Genomic DNA, 20925 nt, shown 5'->3' with positions numbered 1-20925 from the left:
TGTGTGTCTCTTCACAGTCCGCGCTGTTCCATAAGGTGTAGGTTTATCTGTTTAATAAAGTCTGATTTTATTGTTTGACTGAGTTACTTGATGTGGAAGAGTTCCATGTAGTCACGGCTCTGTCTTGTACTGTGCGGTACCTAGAGTCTGTTCTGGATTTGTGGACTGTGAAGAGACCCCTGGTGGCATGTCTTGTGGGGTATGTATGGGTGTCTGAGCAGTGTGCTAGTCGTAAAAAAAAACAGAGCTGTCTATTTAAATATGTCAATCAATCTCACAAACCTCTCACAAAGACAAGCAGTGATGCAGTCGATCTCTCCTCCAGTCTGAGCCAGGAGAGATTGACTTCAGTGGCGGTTGGTGCCATTTAAGATGAGGGAGGATGTTTTTTGAATGAGAATGGCTTTATTTTTATTACAGCATATTGGATGACTGTCATTCATATTCCATTCACCCAGATCAATGTAACATCGATAGGTTTAGGCTACTACATCATACGTACATTTTCCCTATACCCATCATGAGGTTGCTACAACCTAGCATATGAATGAAAGTTTACAACGTAGGTGCACAGGTCAAGAGAAATGTGAGTAATCAAGGTGACAGACATTGACACATTCAATACCGCCTTGCACACTCTTGCCTGAATCTTGCTGTTTTAGGGTGTAATCATTAGTGTAACTGTTGCATGCCAAACATTGAACGGTTCTATTTCATTCTGTTTAAATAACTTTTTCAACAGAATCGTCTGAATGAATAAACCCCTGATCACACGCAAACACAGTTTACTTTCATAGCAGCCACATACAAACAGCATGATCCCTTTGATCGTTGTATAATTCTTTCTCGCATCTACGCACTCTCCTCCTCTCACCTTTTCCCCTCACTTATGGACTTCAGTGCAGAACACATCAGCTCTGTGACCTGGCAACAAAAAAAACTTTACAAGCAAGACCTTCATATCATAACCACTAACTGCTGCACTCAGCCTACACACACAGCCTACATCGGTGTCACCATATTAACATCATAGTCAACATGGCTACTAGAACTAACGCATTAGTAAACCCACTACAATCATGCAGCACAGTGTACAGTCAGCAGCAAGCAGTTATACCGACGGGCCACAGTGGCAATTAATGAATAAAACCAAAAGCTTACCTTGAGTTCCAGCGTTGGATAGGCATAGCCAGCTAGCTAACATAGCATCCCTCTCTGTTTAATCGGGATGTTTGAGTCGGCTAAACTAGCTAGCTGCATTCACTAACTAATTAAGTGTACAGTAGGTGAAAAAAATACAACTAAATATAGCTCTGTATCGCTCTCTCTCTCTTCTCCTTAATTTTTTAAAGAAATGAATTTGTTCCAAACTATTCCAACTATTGTGTTTCTCTAACTATTCACCACCGCAGTACTAGCTAGCTGTAGCTTATGCTTTCAGTACTATATTCATTCTCTGATCCTTTGATTGGGTGGACAACATGTCAGTGCATGCTACAAGAGCATTGATAGGTTAGATGACGTCCTCTGGAAGTTGTCATAATTACTTTGTAAGTCTATGGAAGGGGGTTGAGAACCAGGAGCGTCCTATGTTTTGTATTGATGTCAATGTACCCAGAAACTAACTGTCCTCCGGCTACACAATGGTGCTACCCTGCAGAGTGCTGTTGAGGCTACTGTATACCTTCATTGCAAAACAGTGTGTTTTAATCAATTATTTGGAGACGTGATTGTATTTAGTATAGTATAGTTTTAGTATAGTTTTATCTAAAAATTATAACTCACTATTTAAAAAAAAAATGAAATTCACTGAGGGTGGTCCTCCCCTTCCTCCTTTGAGGAGCCTTCACTGATTGACATGCATATTATTAATGCTGGCTCTCCAAGGACATCTAAGGGCCATGCTGCTCTGTTCTGAGCCAATTGCAATGTGCCTATGTTCCTCTTTGTGGCACTTGTCCACATTAATGGACAGTAGTCCAGGTGAGACAAAACTAGGGCCTGTATGGCTTGTCTTGTTGATAGAGATGTCAAGAAAGCAGAGTGGCGCTTTATTACGAACAGACCTCTCCCCATCTTAGCTACCGTTGCATCAATATGTTTTGTCCATGACAGTTTACAATCCAGGAGTTTAGCCTCCTCAACTTGCTCAATTAAGACATTATTTAGTTGTGGTTTAGGGTTTAGTGAATGATTTGTCCCCAATACAATGCTTTTAGTTTTTGAAATATTTAGGACCAGCTTATTTCTTGCCACCCATTTTAAAACTGACTGCAGCTCTTTTGAAGTGTTGCATTGATTTCACTTACAGTGGTAACAGACGTGTACAATGTTTAATCATCAGCATACATAGACATACACTTAGTCATGGACTAAGTAGGCTGGTCTAGGTCTTATGTAGTGCCATTGCCTCTTCTTCTTGCAAAACAATGAAGCAAATAAAAGATAGATACGAAGCCCATTTGCAAGCACTTCACCAACAGTATTTCAGCACAAAACCTAGTGAATAGTTCTAAAAGAAATCCTATAACTGCGAATTTACATTAATGCAAGATACAAGTTTGCCGACTTCCAAATTCTGGGTTATATCTTGATGGTCAACAGTCAACAGTCCAACACAGATATTATGCTGACAGAGGCTAGGCGTAGTAGCTCATGGAAACAGTGGCAACTACTACATAACTGTCAGGGAAACTCAAAACAAAGCCCCTGGCTGGGTGGTGTGTTAAACAGTAGCAGCTAATTAAATGTCCTGACAGCCATGCTAGGTCCGTCCTCCTTTCTCAAATACCTCACAGAGCTGAATTTAGTATTTTTAAACATTGCCGCTCTCACACACCCTCTCTCTCTCTCTCTCTCTCTGTCTCTCCGTCCCTCTCGCTCTCTCCGTCCGTCCCTCTCTCCCGCCGTCTCCCTCTCCCACTGTCTCCCCTCTCTCTTTCTCTTTCTGTCTCTCCATCCCTCTCCCTCTCCCGCCGTCTCCCTCTCCCTCCGTCTCCCTCTCCCTCTCCCGCTGTCTCCCTCTCCCTCCGTCTCCCTCTCCTGCTGTCTCCCTCTCCCTCCGTCTCCCTCTCCCGCCGTCTCCCTCTCCCGCCGTCTCCCTCTCCCGCTGTCTCCCTCTCCCTCTGTCTCCCTCTCCCTCCCTCTCCCTCTCCCACTCTCTCCCTCTCCCACTGTCTCCCTCTCCCTCCATCTCCCTCTCCTGCTGTCTCCCTCTCCCTCCGTCTCCCTCTCCCGCCGTCTCCCTCTCCCGCCGTCTCCCTCTCCCGCCGTCTCCCTCTCCCGCTGTCTCCCTCTCCCTCTGTCTCCCTCTCCCTCCCTCTCCCTCTCCCACTCTCTCCCTCTCCCACTGTCTCCCTCTCCCTCCCTCTCCCTCTCCCTCTCCCTCTGTCTCCCTCTCCCTCTGTCTCCCTCTCCCTCCCTCTCCCTCTCCCACTCTCTCCCTCTCCCACTGTCTCCCTCCCTCTCCCTCTCCCGCCGTCTCCCTCTCCCGCTGTCTCCCTCTCCCTCCGTCTCCCTCTCCCGCTGTCTCCCTCTCCTGCTGTCTCCCTCTCCCTCCGTCTCCCTCTCCCCCCGTCTCCCTCTCCCGCTGTCTCCCTCTCCCGCCGTCTCCCTCTCCCGCCGTCTCCCTCTCCCGCCGTCTCCCTCTCCCTCCCTCTCCCTCTCTCGCTGTCTCCCTCTCCCTCTCCCGCTGTCTCTCTCTCCCTCCATCTCCCTCTCCCTCCCTCTCCCTCTCCCGCTGTCTCCCTCTCCCTCCGTCTCCCTCTCCCGCCCTCTCCCTCTCCCGCCCTCTCCCTCTCCCGCCCTCTCCCTCTCCCTCGCTACTAGCCCACGTGGCCAATGTCAACAGGAGGTGGGGCTCTTGGCAGACACATAAAGAAAAAGATGCTGCTGTCTGTATGAATCCTTTCAAAGGTTAGTGTTGTCTTACGCCTGCTCCAAAAATGAGCCTGCATTACAGCCAAGGCATGCCAAAACAAAACCCAGAAGAAGCATTGGAAATGAGGGCAGGGCTCGACTCGCGTACTCTGAAGACGAAGCTAACTGTCTTGAGAGACAGTGGAAGAAGCAAGTCTCCAAGGAGTCGTAAAGAAGCCACGAGGCAATAGGGGAACTCCTGCAACCTATGACAGCTTGAGAAAAACTGATGAAACCGAAAGAAGAACCAGGAAGTCAAGACAGAGAGGGGTGGGAGAAAAATCCCCCTAGAGCTTGGCATGAGTTTCCTTGAGACACACACACACACACACACACACACACACACACACACACACACACACACACACACACACACACACGCAAACACACACACTCTTCCTGTCTGACTAAAGGAAGGGGGGAGTGCACCACCCTCCTACTCTCCAATCCTCTGTTTCTCAGACAGACAGATAAGCTCAGAAAGCTTGTAGAGTCAGTTGAAAGGGATTGGACGGCGAAGCGGAACCCATGTCCTGTCACTGTGCAGATCCAGTCCGGTGCTTGGTGCCAGCCGTAGTCATAGTGTGCACTATTGTGTGCGACTGAAGGAGAAGAAGGGAAAAAAAGGGGGAAAGAAAGACCAGGCCCTTTGTGTGGTGGAGGGACTCACCAGGAGAGAGGTTTTCTCATTACTTGAGCTTTGCCAGCAAGGCAAGGCAAGGCAAGACTCTACCACTGACACACACACACATACACACTGAACATACACACACACACACATACACACACACACACACACACACACACACACACACACACACACACACACACACACACACACACACACACACACACACACACACACACACACACACACACACACACACACACACACACACACACAACTTGTCTACACGGCGTACTGGCTGGCTGCTTCTCTGCCAGTTACATATGTGTGGCACTCAGAGTGGCCAACAGGGACACACCACCGACCGACCGGGCTTCTCCTCCTGATGATAAGAGTCGACGTCGACGTCAGAGACTGGCCCCATGAATATTGATGTTGGAGGATAGTCCGTTTCATAGAAGAACAGAAGGAAGCAAGATGGCGGCCCTTTAGGATTTGTTAAAGAGGAGATCCAGACGGTTTGTTGGAATTTCTACACAGTGGAGGGACGTAAAAAGAGGTAAGACTCAGCTCCGTTTGTTTTTGGCACTCGTTGTCCTTCTCCTTTTGACCTTTTGTCGGTCTTTTCGGTGGCTCTGTGGCTTAGTACAAGGCATGCTAATGTTCCCTCAGCAAAAGCATGAGCTAGCTAAATTAATAAGGTGGGGGATATTAGCTAAAGCTTCTCCTTCCAACATGGCTGACAATTTTCTTTTTTTCTTTTTTGCTAGTTGAAATAGAGAGATCTCAGTTTTTTTGCCTCTGATGTTGGTCAGTGGACGCTCAAGTAGCCTTAGGAATGTGTCTAGTGTAGAAAATGGAGACCTTGTTCAGTACTTTTCTTGAGGCATTATGAACAAGGCAAATCCCTCTGATGTTCAGTGCAACAGAGACGCAGCTAGCTCCCAGTTGAAAAATATATCCCATCTCTAAAATGGTAATTGTCCTTATTTTGATGTTTTATTTGAGTGCTTTGTTTTCCAGGGAAAATATAATCATTTTTCTTCTGCAAATCTATCATAGAGAAGGACTCTTTAACCAGAAATCATTCATGCAGTCAGTTTCTGTCCGTTTTTTCTTTGTGGTCTCACGGTTGTGTTCTTGTGTTGATTATTTTCTGCTATGTTCAAGCTAAAAAAGATGGATTGGGTCTAATTTAGAACAGCACTATGCCTCCAGTCCATCACTAAGACTGTAGTGCCTGGGAAAGAGAGCTGGGAGCGGGGGAGAGTGTAGCTAGCTTCTGGCTTTGTGCATCCTGTGAATCAGCTTTCATTGCATTCACCGGTGAATGACAAGCAGACACAAAGGCAGGCCAGCACAGTCCAAGGAGTGGAAGAGAGAGAGAAGAGAATTGTGGTGGATAGCAGAGGGATGATGAGGTCAGAAGCTTGAAAGGATATTGAAACTCAATCCGATCACACCATTAGCTGAACGACACAAGAATTGGAATCCTGGAAGCAGGTCTTTTCCGAAGGTTGAAATAGATTTTTGCCCCAACTAGACCCCAACAAATATGTCTCCCAGAAGTTGACTCAGTTCTGTTACACCATGAAGTCACCATGAAAATGTTAAGAATCCAGCAATTGAACAACAACTATAATATAACATTTTAGGACATGTTAGCTTTGCATTATGCAAACAGTTTTCCTACTGTTTACATATTAATCATTTAACACATAAAATGATATATGTTGCCTTTTGTGAGAGTCTGAGATAATGTGTCTGGGCAAACCACATGCGCTGCCATGCAAGAAGGCAGCAGACAGCACCTTTAATAAACAGATTATTGTCAAAACAAAGGCAGTAATGGAGGTGTTTCTAGCATTTACTCGATCTCAATTTGCATTTATATTTTACTGATGAACAGATATGATTCGATATTGTTGACATTTGTTTTTGTCACAATTTGCCATATTTTGTAATGTATTTATTTGACATACATTTACTTGAATTGAAAATAAAACAAACCAAGGCACATCAGCATTAGCTAGCTAGACAATCAATACATAGCTATGCTATGCTAGCTGTCAGATACAGTACTAACGAATAACAGGGATTCCTACACACATCCAAGCTACACTAACCAAGATGACTGGTTTTATTAGTCCAACACCTCTCTTCCCTTGAACAAATGAGTTGCTAATGGAGCGTGTTGTTTTTCTGTTATCTTTGCTGAATTTGCTAACAGGCCACATTTAGGATTAGCATCATAATGAGCTACTAGAATATTACACAGATAAAGGCCTGCTATCTTTTGCCCTTATTTGTGTATTCTGGCTTGTGTATTGCGCTGGCCCTGCAAGCACTTTCAATCGGGGGTCATCCCACAATAGCAGCTAGCAGTAGTAGTTTGTGTGAAATGCAAAGTAAGGCATGCCTGCCCAGGGGGAGCACAGCACAACAAGTGGCTACTAATGAGCTGTTGTAAATAAACACCACAGCCAAGGGGAGGTGCACGGTGCAGAGGCTAACATTTACTAATGCTAGAACAATGACGGAATCTCAGCCAAGTGCTACAAACTAATATCACCTGTGATAAGCTTGGAATGCCAGGGTAAATGTACTAGGCTAAAGCTAGCCTAACGGGGTGAAACATATTGGAGGGAACTGCAGTTGTGTTCAGCAAAAATGTCAGTTGCTTGTCAAACAGGCCTCGAGGACAACCGTCAAAGCTAATCTAGCTATTTGAACTGTTGATTATCTTCATCTGCATTTTAGTCAACTCCACCATATAAAGTAAACAGAGGATTTAAAACATATATATATCTTTACCACAGAACTATCGACAAACTAAAATGTTCCTCCGTGATATCAGAGAACAGAGAGCAATATTTAAATATTTACAGTTGATATATATTTTGAAGAAGGAATCAAAAGCTTTGGATGCAACAATGGCAGCGTGGCTCCGGCTCTGTTTTGATTGGGTAAGCATGGTCAGTGACTGCGCAGCGGCAACCTATCTCGTAACGTAACTAGGGGAGTGCACCGTAGTCCTCCGTAGTCCTCGTGAAGTTTGTTTTGGCTGGATTAGGTAGCATACTGTTTTTTTATGTTTTGAAATTAATCGTGTCATTTGAGGCTCATTTGCCCCAGATAAGATAATGTAGAGAAATAGGCCTTGAGTGAAAATAATTCTACTTGATTCATATTGGAGCTGTATGCTTATCCTAAGCTAAAGGAGAAGACTAGCTTTATTTTGTAGTGGATCAAACAGCTGCAAGCCAATATTGGAGGATGCATGGACTTTGTCTTTGAGTTAAGTGTGTCTTCCTTGAGTTGTTGACTGCATTTCTCAGTAAGTAGACTGAATGCAATGCACATTGCACTGCTTACATCATTGATACTGCAGGATGTTAGTCGAGGAAGACATTTCTTTTTAATTGGATACATTAGATGGTATCAGACAGCAAGATTGCTATACAACAGTTTGTTTCTCAACTTCTATCAAGAGATAATAGTGTTCTATCATAAGTACAGATATAAAGCGAGACAAAAAAGTCAGAGTTGATACTTCATTTATGGGTAAAATATTGTGCCCAAAGCAAGGACTAGATTGTGTAATTTTAGCACAGAAGGAGGCCTTTACACAAGACAGGAGTCACTTGGCAAGCCAAGATATTGTCTTGAACACACAACCTCCATTTTCCCTTTGTGTTGTTTTCATTAGCACCACATGTGTTGTTATATCAGTATTGGAAAAAGGCACCATATCTGAGCCACAGATCCTAGTAGGGAGAATGTCAACACATGGTGGCTAGAGGAGGGGGGGGGGCAGTCCAGTCAGAAAGATCAATCACAAGAATGGACATGTCTGTTCTCATCAATCCACACCCACTGATAAAGCTGGGTATGGTTGGACTACTCCTCTTGCTTCTTCCTCTTTGTGTTATCTAAGGGAGAAAAGACAATATCAAGCTTTGGGGGTAAGAATGTCCAGTGGTTTCAGTCTCCATGGTTTCTGCAACAATGCTGTCCTTTCACAATGGGCAGGGTTTTTACCTCTGACCTCCAACCGCAGGCCACGCATCACATTTCGACCCCAAAGGCCACGGTAACCCTGCTACAGAGATGACACAGTGGAACAGGTTAAGAGACATGCATTGCCTCTGTGTAGCTACCAACCTGGCTCTGTTGATCACGTTCCTCCTCCTCAGACAAAATGGCGACATACTGTGTCTCATATTGACCTCTGGAGATATTGATTTAGCTCTCTGCTGCTCCCAGCCTCAATAGTTGAAGAATCGTGGTAAAACTTGCAATCGGTTATTACTGCCTTATTACATGAGTGTATTGGATGCAATTTCTTTATGTCATTCAATGTGCATGGCCTTTACTTTCAATGTGCATGTTGTCCAGATAGTCTACTTTATGATTTACATTATAATCTCTAGATTGTCTCATCACAAGGCATTTAGGTTGTGTTCAAATGAGTCACTTCTAGCTTTTCAGCTTCTATGGTGTGTGTTTCTAAACAATATTATGAAAGAGTTTCATTTCCCAAAAGATCACCTAGCATTTCTCTCCTCGTTTGGCATTTGACTGTTGGTATAGAAACCACAGTTTTTCTTTTTGGCCCTGCCCTGGTTGTTACTCATCGCTAGAATTACACAATTATCTTCTTCCTGCGATTAAGCAACTCTACCCACTACAGAACACTTCTCTCTCTCGCTCTATCTCTCTCATTTAAGGGCTTTATTGGCATGGGAAACATATGTTAACATTGACAGAGCAAGTGAAGTAGATAATAAACAAAAGTGAAATAAACAATAAAAATGTACAGTAAACATTACACTCATATCTATATACAGTGTTGTAACTCTCTCTCTCTCTTTCTCCCGAAGAGGCCTTGGCCCTTCCATTCGTCTGTCTGTGTTTTAATTATGGCTACGGTTTGGAGTGATACGGCTGTCTCGTTGAGACTAAGTGGCACGGGCCGACCAGAGTGAGAGTTCTTTTGGCCCTTGAAGTGTGTATCGATGTCAGCCGGTTGGGGTTTACCTCAGGGGTGAGTAGACCTGCCGGTGAGGGCACAACTAGGACAGGACTCCCTTTCCGGTCTCCACGTGAGTGTGAGCACATGGCCGCCACTGTTTACAAACACCACCCAGGCATTCCAGAGTAGACCTCGTTACGTCACAGCTCCGAAAGCGAGCAGCATCTCTTCCCCGTTCCCGCCACTCGGCCGCTCCTCTCTGCTCCTAAGATATTTGCACGCTGCCATCGGCCCCCGACACCACCACAAGCGAAAGTAAGGGGGGGGAGGCGGAGAGGTGAAGCCAGTGAGCGAGAGACGAAGATTGACGCTGGCCAAGGTAGTGTCTGGAAAGCAGAACATGGCAACGCTAAAGACAGCGTCAGCGTCTCTCTGAGCTCCCGCCACGCTGACAGCAAAGACTCCAGAGCACGTGAACGCCTAAATAAGCCTACACACCAGTACGGCTGGCTCCAAGCTAGTAATTGAACTAGAAGCATGCTATCTGTTTTCATACCGTGTTGCAATATTCAGTCCAAAGATCAAAACAAAGGTTATGAGAAACGGGTATTCAGTTAGCCCAGCGCATGGAATGACTAGGTGCTTTTCTTGTAATTACTCACTGGTTGTAACTTTTACTGGTTGAGCCTTTCTCAGATGAATAAAGGAAAGAAGTTTACTGTGGCTGAAGTCATGGCAGAAATGAAACCCCAAAAAGCGGAATATTGGAGTATCAAACACACACTTCTGAAGGCGTTTAGATTAGTTTCACTTTAATATCTCACCTTCCGAGAATCTTTCGTGTTGGTTTCCTCTATGTTGCCTTTTGATGAGGCAGACTATTTGAAGAGGTGCCAATTCATTGGCAAATGTGGTTTTCTAAAATCTGGGGGATATTTACTGTTACCTGCTGTGCAAATGGCAAACCAGTTCATTTTCCCTTTGTAAAGAATGTAGAGTAAGTCAAAACCACCACGTGACTGAGTGAGTGGAGTTGCCCTAGCATTGCCTTCCAACTCCAAATATAGCCAAGCTGGGTAGAGTTCTGACTAGGTCGGGTTGGCAAAGTTCAGAGAGTTCAGGGTTAGATAAAACAACTGAACACTACACCATAGTGTCTAAATCCAATACAGATATAAAACAGCGCCAGGGGAATTTGTTTTCATCAAAGACCAGATTTTAGACTGTAGTTCTCATGAATTAATGTGTGTGTGTGTGTGTGTGTGTGTGTGTGTGTGTGTGTGTGTGTGTGTGTGTGTGTGTGTGTGTGTGTGTGTGTGTGTGTGTGTAAGATTGATCCAGTGTAACTCGGCAGGTGTGTTGTGGTGGTGATAGAGCATGGTTGACTGCTAGCTGTCTGATACAGTATGGTTGACTGCTAGCTGTCTGATACAGTATGGTTGACTGCTAGCTGTCTGATACAGTATGGTTGAGTATTAGCTGTCTGATACAGTATGGTTGACTACTAGCTGTCTGATACAGTATGGTTGACTGCTAGCTGTCTGATACAGTATGGTTGACTGCTAGCTGTCTGATACAGTATGGTTGACTATTAGCTGTCTGATACAGTATGGTTGACTACTAGCTGTCTGATACCGTATGGTTGACTGCTAGCTGTCTGATACAGTATGGTTGACTACTAGCTGTCTGATACAGTATGGTTGACTGCTAGCTGTCTGATACAGTATGGTTGACTACTAGCTGTCTGATACAGTATGGTTGACTGCTAGCTGTCTGATACAGTATGGTTGACTGCTAGCTGTCTGATACAGTATGGTTGACTGCTAGCTGTCTGATACAGTATGGTTGACTACTAGCTGTCTGATACAGTATGGTTGACTGCTAGCTGTCTGATACAGTATGGTTGACTGCTAGCTGTCTGATACAGTATGGTTGACTACTAGCTGTCTGATACAGTATGGTTGACTGCTAGCTGTCTGATACAGTATGGTTGACTATAGCTGTCTGATACAGTATGGTTGACTGCTAGCTGTCTGATACAGTATGGTTGACTGCTAGCTGTCTGATACAGTATGGTTGACTGCTAGCTGTCTGATACAGTATGGTTGACTGCAAGCTGTCTGATACAGTATGGTTGACTACTAGCTGTCTGATACAGTATGGTTGACTACTAGCTGTCTGATACAGTATGGTTGACTGCTAGCTGTCTGATACAGTATGGTTGACTACTAGCTGTCTGATACAGTATGGTTGACTGCTAGCTGTCTGATACAGTATGGTTGACTGCTAGCTGTCTGATACAGTATGGTTGACTGCTAGCTGTCTGATACAGTATGATTGACTACTAGCTGTCTGATACAGTATGGTTGACTATTAGCTGTCTGATACAGTATGGTTGACTGCTAGCTGTCTGATACAGTATGGTTGACTACTAGCTGTCTGATGCAGTATGGTTGACTACTAGCTGTCTGATACAGTATGGTTGACTGCTAGCTGTCTGATACAGTATGCTTGACTGCTAGCTGTCTGATAAGGTATGGTTGACTGCTAGCTGTCTGATACAGTATGGTTGACTACTAGCTGTCTGATACAGTATGGTTGACTATTAGCTGTCTGATACAGTATGGTTGACTGCTAGCTGTCTGATACAGTATGGTTGACTACTAGCTGTCTGATGCAGTATGGTTGACTGCTAGCTGTCTTATACAGTATGGTTGACTGCTAGCTGTCTTATACAGTATGGTTGACTACTAGCTGTCTGATACAGTATGGTTGACTACTAGCTGTCTGATACAGTATGGTTGACTGATAGCTGTCTGATACAGTATGGTTGACTACAAGCTGTCTGATACAGTATGGTTGACTGCTAGCTGTCTGATACAGTATGGTTGACTACTAGCTGTCTGATACAGTATGGTTGACTGCTAGCTGTCTGATACAGTATGGTTGACTGCTAGCTGTCTGATACAGTATGGTTGACTACTAGCTGTCTGATACAGTATGGTTGACTGCTAGCTGTCTGATACAGTATGGTTGACTATAGCTGTGGTTTATAACATGCGGGTGTGAGTGTGTGGAGAGCAGCAGTACACACTCACACACACACACACACACACACACACACACACACACACACACACACACACACACAAACCAGCAGAGTTAGGGTGAGAAGCTAAGGGTTATGGGTCAAAACCCATCCAAAGTGTGAAGGAGGTCAATCAATTAACTCAAAAAGTTGACTTAAGGACACAAGGGAGAATCAGATATCTAGAGATCTGAACCCAGAATGTAGGGGTGTAATTGGATAATCAAAGTGTTCCTTTTAAGGCCAATGGAGAAGGATGAAAGCATTTTACTGTCAAAGCACCGAGCTGCACAATCTGCATCCGGATCTATGATTTTTTTTTTTAAGGTTAAGATCTGAAAATGTATCTCCATAACTAATGCCTTCATTAGTGAGTCGCATGATCTGAAGAAGAACCCAATCCTCCCCCCATGACTGAGGAATCCACACAGGGACCACATATAAACAACTGCTTCTTCTGAGACTGTTTGCCTTCATCTAAAATGTACTGAATATTATTATTATTATTATATTTGACTCCAAGAATCGGTTTAAAAAATAAATCAAATGCGACTGTACATAGAGTTAGCTAGAGGTAGTCGGCTGTACCTGCGCTCCAACGCTGGTATTTTTCCTCCTATAGCTTGTTCTCCATCTTCTTTTTAAAAAGTTACCAAATGTTTTTAGCACTTTTATTTCCCTGACTGATTAAAAACTAATTTGCTCATGCTCATTGTCTTTCTGCAGCAGAGTATACTGAGCAATATGTTTCAAACATCAAATCTCAGTATCGAAGTCGCAATGCATATAGAATCGTGAGAATCGCAATACATATCGTATCGGCACCTAAGTATTGTGATAATATCATATCGTGAGGTCCCTGGCATTTCACACGCCCTACTAAAAATGGCTGTCAGGTAAAGTGGCTTCTCCCTTCCCCTGTTGTCTACACAGGGAGCCGCATGGAGCACACAAAGACAGCTGGTTCTGAATGTCATTCAAGAGCATAAACCTTACCCAAGGCCATACTTGGCATTGAATGACATCACTAACTTCTTCTGAAGGCTCATAGCGAACAGCCTAGCCCAGCCTCAGATATGAGGTTTCCTCAGTGGAATGTGACCGGTGCGGCAGCTGGTGCTTCTCCTTTCAATCCCTTCCCCCTCTCAATGTCAAGGCTGTTTGTTTTTCATGCAGACGTGCGTATTTACATTGCGGAAAAAGTCTGGTTCAGCAGGTTTTGGAGGTTTAAGCAGTGGCGGCCATCTTTGTTTTTTGATTCCCTTGGTGGAGGGAATTGTTGTGTCCTCCCCTGCTCTACTGATTGAATAATCAACCCTTATCTACACCACACCACAGTCCTTTGGTTAGTCTTCCAGATGTGTTTGACTATAGGCCTACAGGCCAGGGAAGGCATTCACAGTGAAAGGAACAACAGTCTATATGTACAGCTATGCACAGTAACCTACTAAACGGCCTGATAGTAGTGCAACATGATTAATGATTCATATAGCTCTTTGAGTCATTTAAATGAATGAGAGCGACATAAAAAAAAACTATATATGGGTGTAAGAGAAATGGCACGGTAGGAAAAATAAATTCATCTGCCACTTGATTCGTGGTGCCTCAATGTTCTTCTCTGGGAACCTTAATTCGTAGAATGCATTCCTCACTCAGAGTGATTTGTGATCCTGGTGCTTTCATATAAGGAGAGGGAGTCACGTGCCTCATGTCAGTTGAGTGGAGGGAAAAGAGGGACCATAGCAACAGTCGTTTAGGTCAGGCTGCTTGGAAACCAATGCGGTGGAAGGATATCAATATTTTGCCAGCTGAGCTCAAACAGTGGAGAACATCACTAATATTTCTTGTTCACTTAGGTCCAGAGGCCCGCCCTGCATTCATGCTTTGGATGTAACCTAACATAATGCCTATAATTTAAATGATATTACTAAAGTATTGTGTAACACATTGTTATTACTACACAAGAGCAACTTAATGTTAAATGTTACCAAGAGAAGAGATGTAAAATGACTGGCCTATTTGTTGTTGTTGTTTTGTGTGCAACTACTACATATTTTAGATAGGCCCCTAGTTCTCATGTGTCGTTCATACAGATCAGCCCTATTCTATTTAATGATAAGATCTGTTGAGAAGGCGTTTTGGGTTTTGGATTCCTCTACTGCCATGTGTGTCTAATGTTATGATTTCCTTTTCATATGTTTCCCTGCACCCTGTTTACTGTTCACTTCCCCTTCCTGTTTAAAGGCACATCCCCTTCCTGTTTAAAGGCTCCTCCCCTTCCTGTTTAAAGGCACCCTGGGTTGGATTTGGATCGTTCAAACAGAAACAAAGCATTTGCTAAATAAATGTCCCAGTGAGGTGAGCTAAGTATACTGCCAGGTCTGGGGGCTTGCAGAATAGAAACATTGGGATCCCTCATAAGTTGGCCTGAAAATGACATACGTTTTTCGCTTCATGATAGATGAGTCTTGGGTCAGTGGGTAAAGATGCTTTCAGTCAAGTGTAACAGACCAATCATATAAATCAAATCAAATCAAATGTATTTATAAAGCCCTTCGTACATCAGCTGATATCTCAAAGTGCTGTACAGAAACCCAGCCTAAAACCCCAAACAGCAAGCAATGCAGGTGTAGAAGCACGGTGGCTAGGAAAAACTCCCTAGAAAGGCCAAAACCTAGGAAGAAACCTAGAGAGGAACCAGGCTATGTGGGGTGGCCAGTCCTCTTCTGGCTGTGCCGGGTGGAGATTATGACAGAACATGGCCAAGATGTTCAAATGTTCATAAATGACCAGCATGGTCGAATAATAATAAGGCAGAACAGTTGAAACTGGAGCAGCAGCACAGTCAGGTGGAAGTTGAAACTGGAGCAGCAGCATGGCCAGGTGGACTGGGGACAGCAAGGAGTCATCATGTCAGGTAGTCCTGGGGCATGGTCCTAGGGCTCAGGTCAGTTGAAACTGGAACAGCAGGATGGCCAGGTGGACTGGGGACAGCAAGGAGTCATCATGTCAGGTAGTCCTGGGGCATGGTCCTAGGGCTCAGGTCCTCCGAGAGAGAGAAAGAAAGAGAGAAGGAGAGAATTAGAGAACGCACACTTAGATTCACACAGGACACCGAATAGGACAGGAGAAGTACTCCAGATATAACAAACTGACCCCAGCCCCCCGACACATAAACTACTGCAGCATAAATACTGGAGGCTGAGACAGGAGGGGTCAGGAGACACTGTGGCCCCATCCGAGGACACCCCCGGACAGGGCCAAACAGGAAGGATATAACCCCACCCACTTTGCCAAAGCACAGCCCCAGGTATTCAATTCCATTTTTATTCAAATCATTAACAGCGATTGCTCACAAAAGCGGCACCAACAGTGCTACAGTGCAAGGCAGCATACAGTCAGCAAGGTAATACTAAACCACCGTCTAAATATGGAGTTCCACAGCAACACTGGGAGAAAAGAGCTGTTGAAATGTAGTATATCTCAGTATGTTGAAATGTAGTATATCTCAGTATTTTGGACATGCAGCTCCAAGCTCCAGCAAGCCAGAACAAAGAAACTAAAAGAAGTCTGGTTTTGAGAAAACAGAAAATCAAAATGGCCGAACACTACCATAGCAGCAACAACCACAAATGTGGCTTTCTATCGATCCACTCTGAGTAGGATCAATGAGTAAAGCACATGTACTCCCTGCCAGTGCAGCTTTTGTCCACTCCGCCGCTCTCCGGTTAATGTTTAGAGCAGATGGCTTCAGCGCACTAATAAGGTGGTCGCCATGGCTACCGTGCACTCTGAAAGAAATTAACTTTGCGGCGCACAACAGTTCATCAAGTTTAGTCAGATATATTGACTGTGGCGCAGAGACAAAGGGAATGGTGGATGGTTGGTGTAGAGGGAGGCAGAGGGGTTGGAGAGTGTGCTGTGTGAGGTTGGGTGGGTTGTGAAGCATGCTGCCGGTTTACACAGTTGCGTGTTTGTTTGGTTTCACACACACACACACACACACACACACACACACACACACACACACACACACACACACACACACACACACACACACGACACAGGGCTTTATCTGTATAGCAGCTTGGCGTGCACAGGTCAATAACACATGCAAAGCCGTGTAGGGTCAGGGTCAGGGCCAATCCGGGGTGACTGAGTCTCCCATGATCCGGGGTCTGTTGGTTCAGAGGGGTAAACCCCAAGGTTACTCATTTCCAGTCCAGTCTGGGCTAATGATCAACCCCAACCTATCAGCATAGACTTCTAGGGACCTGGTTATGGGAGGACAGGCCAATGCAGTCAAAGCATATTGACGCCATTGAAAACCAGCACAGAGATGATATGTACCACTAACATTGGTTGCAGTATTAACAGAAAACGATAACTGCGTTTCAGGTTCAAATCTAAGGCTTGGGTTTTGTTGCTGCCGTCAACAATAAGAATCTCTGACGTCAGTAAGTAAGCCACTCAGCAAGAGTCAATCCAAATGAAACGCACAAGTGGTGCTTCCCTGATAGGAAGACAACAGTACAAGGCAAGATTGCGTAGCGGGGCTTGACTGTTTGGATCATCTCAAAAGGTATATTGCTACAGAACAAACAAGGCTAATGCTAGCGGAGCAGATCTAACTGTAAGCACACCACACAGCTAATAGTACAGTTGTTGTATAATGACTTGTGGCAGTTTGCGTGTGCAGGGCTTGCAAATGACCCAGTCATACTTCCTGCTTAGCGAGTTCTGTGAGATCAGGGCAGAAGTGGATGGGAAAGGATGGACCCAACCCACAACCAGAGAAAAAGCCAGTCAGACAGGTTATCATTGACATCTGTGTCAGTGTCTGCATCCTGAATGGAACCTTATTCCTTATGTAGTGCCCCATAGGGCTCTGGTCAAAAGTAGTGCCCTATATAGGGAATAGGGTGCAATTTGGGACGCAACCAGTATAACCAAGTATTTGATGAAAAAGTAGCTATAGAGACTTTTCACAGTCATCAGAGTGACGCTCATATTTCAATCTGAATTTGAGACATCAAAAAAGTCTGACTTATAGTGCTGAGCGATTAACTGCTATTTCTGTTATTTTTAATTTGTTAAACAACTAATTGACCAATACCGGTTAAATTATTTGAATGACATTTCATTCGTTTTTTTTCTGTGAGCTCAATGCCACACATTGCATAGTTTCTCTAGAGATAAATCAGATCCAGCCTGAACTGTGCGATATAGAAGGGAGTTGTAGTTTCCAACAGGCTAATATTCCACAGAGTTTAGCACATAAAACGTGGTAATTAACTACAGTGACCATAATCCATTGTGCATCTACTTGTCCGGTCTGTGTTTATTTTACACCTGCTACAGAAGAGACAAGAGTGTACTATCGTGAGGGGATGTAGAGAGCAGCAGGTGATTTGTGAGGTATCTCTACCTGAAAATGCATGATCAAAGAGATTGATAGTTGGTACTCAGCAGTCATACAAGTATGCCTTATGGACATTGAACAACTACTAAAATAGTGATTTTGTCAGACAGCAAAGGCCGCAGCTCTATCGAGATGAGATGACTTGGAATGAAATAAAGTCATCAAATAAAACAAATGTAATATATACAACTGAAATATTTGATTGAAGTAAAGTAATGTGAATAAATGATAGTAAATAAGTGATAAGCAGTAATGGGCGGTCACTACCATCACGGGACTTTTATTCATTGTTTTGTTCTGTGTTGTTACAGCATTCAACTCAAGTAATCGAAACCGAAATCGAAAACAGTGATACTTTTTTAATAATCGAACTGAAACCGAACCGACCTGACCGAGTCTGACAAAGTCGGACTTCCGATGTCTCGTTGTATTGCTCTGTCTCTACAGATATTCAAATGATCGCTATTCATTCACTAAACGCAACACTGAAGTCGAATTTGAAACACATTGTGTGGACGAAACGCTGATGAATAGATGTCAAAGCACAGTTGTGGATGTAAAAGAGACTCCCACTGTACACTACAGAGAGAGAGAGAGGAGCACGAATACCTCAATGTGAATCGGTACCACAGAGAAACAGAGTGCCACATCTGCCTTCAATTAGACTATGTGAATTGTGCTTAGGCAGAACCAGGCTCGGGCACCTCTTTTAGGAGGTTGGGGGTGTACTTTGCAGAGGCAGGCCCCTCATTTAGGGGGTTGGGGGAGTATGGTGCAGAGGCAGGACCAAGCTCGGGCCCCTCATTTAGGGGGTTGGGGGTGTAAGGTGCAGAGGCAGGACCAAGCTCGGGCCCCTCATTTAGGGGGTTGGGGGTGTAAGGTGCAGAGGCAGGACCAAACTCGGGCCCCTCATTTAGGGGGTTGGGGGTGTAAGGTGCAGAGGCAGGACCAAGTTCAGGCCCCTCATTTAGGGGGTTGGGGGTGTAAGGTGCAGAGGCAGGACCAAGCTTAGGCCCCTCATTTAGGGGGTTGGGGGTGTATGGTGCAGAGGCAGGACCAAGCTCGGGCCCCTCATTTAGGGGGTTGGGGGTGTATGGTGCAGAGGCAGGACCAAGCTCAGGCCCCTCATTTAGGGGGTTGGGAGTTTCTGGGATGAAATTACAAACAGGAGTGGGTGAGGTGTGTTTGAGGTCATCTATTAGTGTAGATCCAAGGAAAACATTTTAGGAAGGGTATTACCGTGTATGTTGATGTCATTTGAGCCAAAGTACTGCGGTAAATGCAATGGTATTACATACAAACAGGCTGCCTTTAAACAAGGTTACAGTTTAGCCTAGTTTGAAGATGTCATGATGTGTCTCTTTTAGTTCTATTGAATATTACAGTATGTATAACAAACTCCTAAAATGTCTGAGGAGTTTTTAAAAGGTGCATGAAAATGTGCATAGTTTGTATTCTTATTTGCATTGGGAAATACATCCACTAGATGAGATTGAACAGTCTGCAGAAACAGAAATGGATTCCACAGCCAGTTGAGGGAGAGAGAGAGGGAGAGACACACAGAGAGAGGGAGTTCAGTGCTCTAGGGCTCCAGAGGCAAGTCATGTGACACACCCTGCCTTTATCGTGTCATAATCTGGTGATTAGGCCTGGACTGCAGGCACCAACAGGAAGCTGTTCTGTTGCAGAGGAGAATGTTAAATCTAACCCACCTCAAACCAAACCAGAGACAGGAGCGAGCGCTGACGAGCTAGACTTTACACTACAATGTACACATTTGAGCTTCTCGTTATAACGTTTCTAGACTCTTTCACCTCAGACAGGGAAACCGCACGGTTATAGAAGAGAATGTCAAAACTAACCCACCTCATATACCAGAGACATGAGAGAGAAAGCTAGAGAGAACTGCTTAAGTTGAGATATTCAGTTTCCAGAAAATAATAGAAACTATTATACTCATTCTGTAAAACACCACACTACTGCTATTTCTCCAAATAAATGTGATAAACTTTGCCAGCAATGTAGCCCTTTTGATTCAACTTCAGACATTTTCCACTGGAAAACAATTTGATCTGTTAATCTAATATCCTGTGTATAATGTACATGATATCCATCTTATAACAGAGCAAGTCAGCCATGTGGATAGCTAGCTACAGATGTTGGATCTTACTTTGCCTAAATGAATCCCTCTGTACATGGAATAGTCGACTAGGGGAAATCAACACCTTCTGTTAAAAGAGTCTGCTACGCCTTTGGACTTTAATAATATGTACCCATTGATTCCTGAAGAATGGAACTTCGAAATGCTTCATGAGCTTTAGTTCAACTGTCGTATCCGATCAAAACCCAAAATATAAGCTTGGTTTACTCAAAACCAAGTAAAATGTAAACAAACACTATACAGCCTGAAAACATGGTTAAAACTATAGTTTGTCTATCATGGATGGTCGGTACTTTCATCCATAGCTCAGTCTATGAATTTGAGAGTGGTTAAATTTCTCCAGCCCCATCCCTCAACTTGTTGTTATTGTTTAAACTACTGATACATGCTTAAACTGGATTCATCTTTTGTTGCTGAGAATTCCCCTGTACTCCAGGAAATGTAGATTAGCTTTGTGATTTACAGAAATTCACTGAAAAACACATTAACACAACTTGATATCTGTTATTCACAGTTTATTTATTTCTTCGTGTCACTATTTCCATGTTTTATTTTGTATCTTTAGCTGTATTGTTGGCAAAGAACACGTAAGTAAGAATTACACTGTTAGTCTACACCTGTTGTTTACTAAGCATGTGACAAATACAATTTGATTTGATTTAGTAACAGTATTGCACTTTCCATGTAGCCTAACAAAATAGCCAAACCAACGATCAAGAAACATTACGGACTA

At 44.0% G+C, this 20925-nt stretch overlaps 1 protein-coding gene across 1 annotated transcript in view; it reads left to right on the top strand.

Moving 5' to 3' along the window:
• Positions 1 to 4774: 4774 nt before the first annotated feature.
• The window catches only part of tet2 (tet methylcytosine dioxygenase 2), a 60748-nt gene continuing 44597 nt past the window's right edge, over positions 4775 to 20925 (top strand). The window contains exon 1 of the mRNA XM_031815121.1: positions 4775 to 5105. The gene's annotated coding sequence lies outside the window, so the exon portion shown is untranslated. The remainder of the gene's footprint in view (positions 5106 to 20925) is intronic.

Source organism: Oncorhynchus kisutch, unplaced genomic scaffold (genome assembly GCF_002021735.2).
Source record: "Oncorhynchus kisutch isolate 150728-3 unplaced genomic scaffold, Okis_V2 Okis07a-Okis12b_hom, whole genome shotgun sequence".
Classification (NCBI taxonomy): domain Eukaryota; kingdom Metazoa; phylum Chordata; class Actinopteri; order Salmoniformes; family Salmonidae; genus Oncorhynchus; species Oncorhynchus kisutch.
Note: the sequence above shows the minus strand (reverse complement) of the source record. Positions and strands in the feature narration are given on the sequence as shown.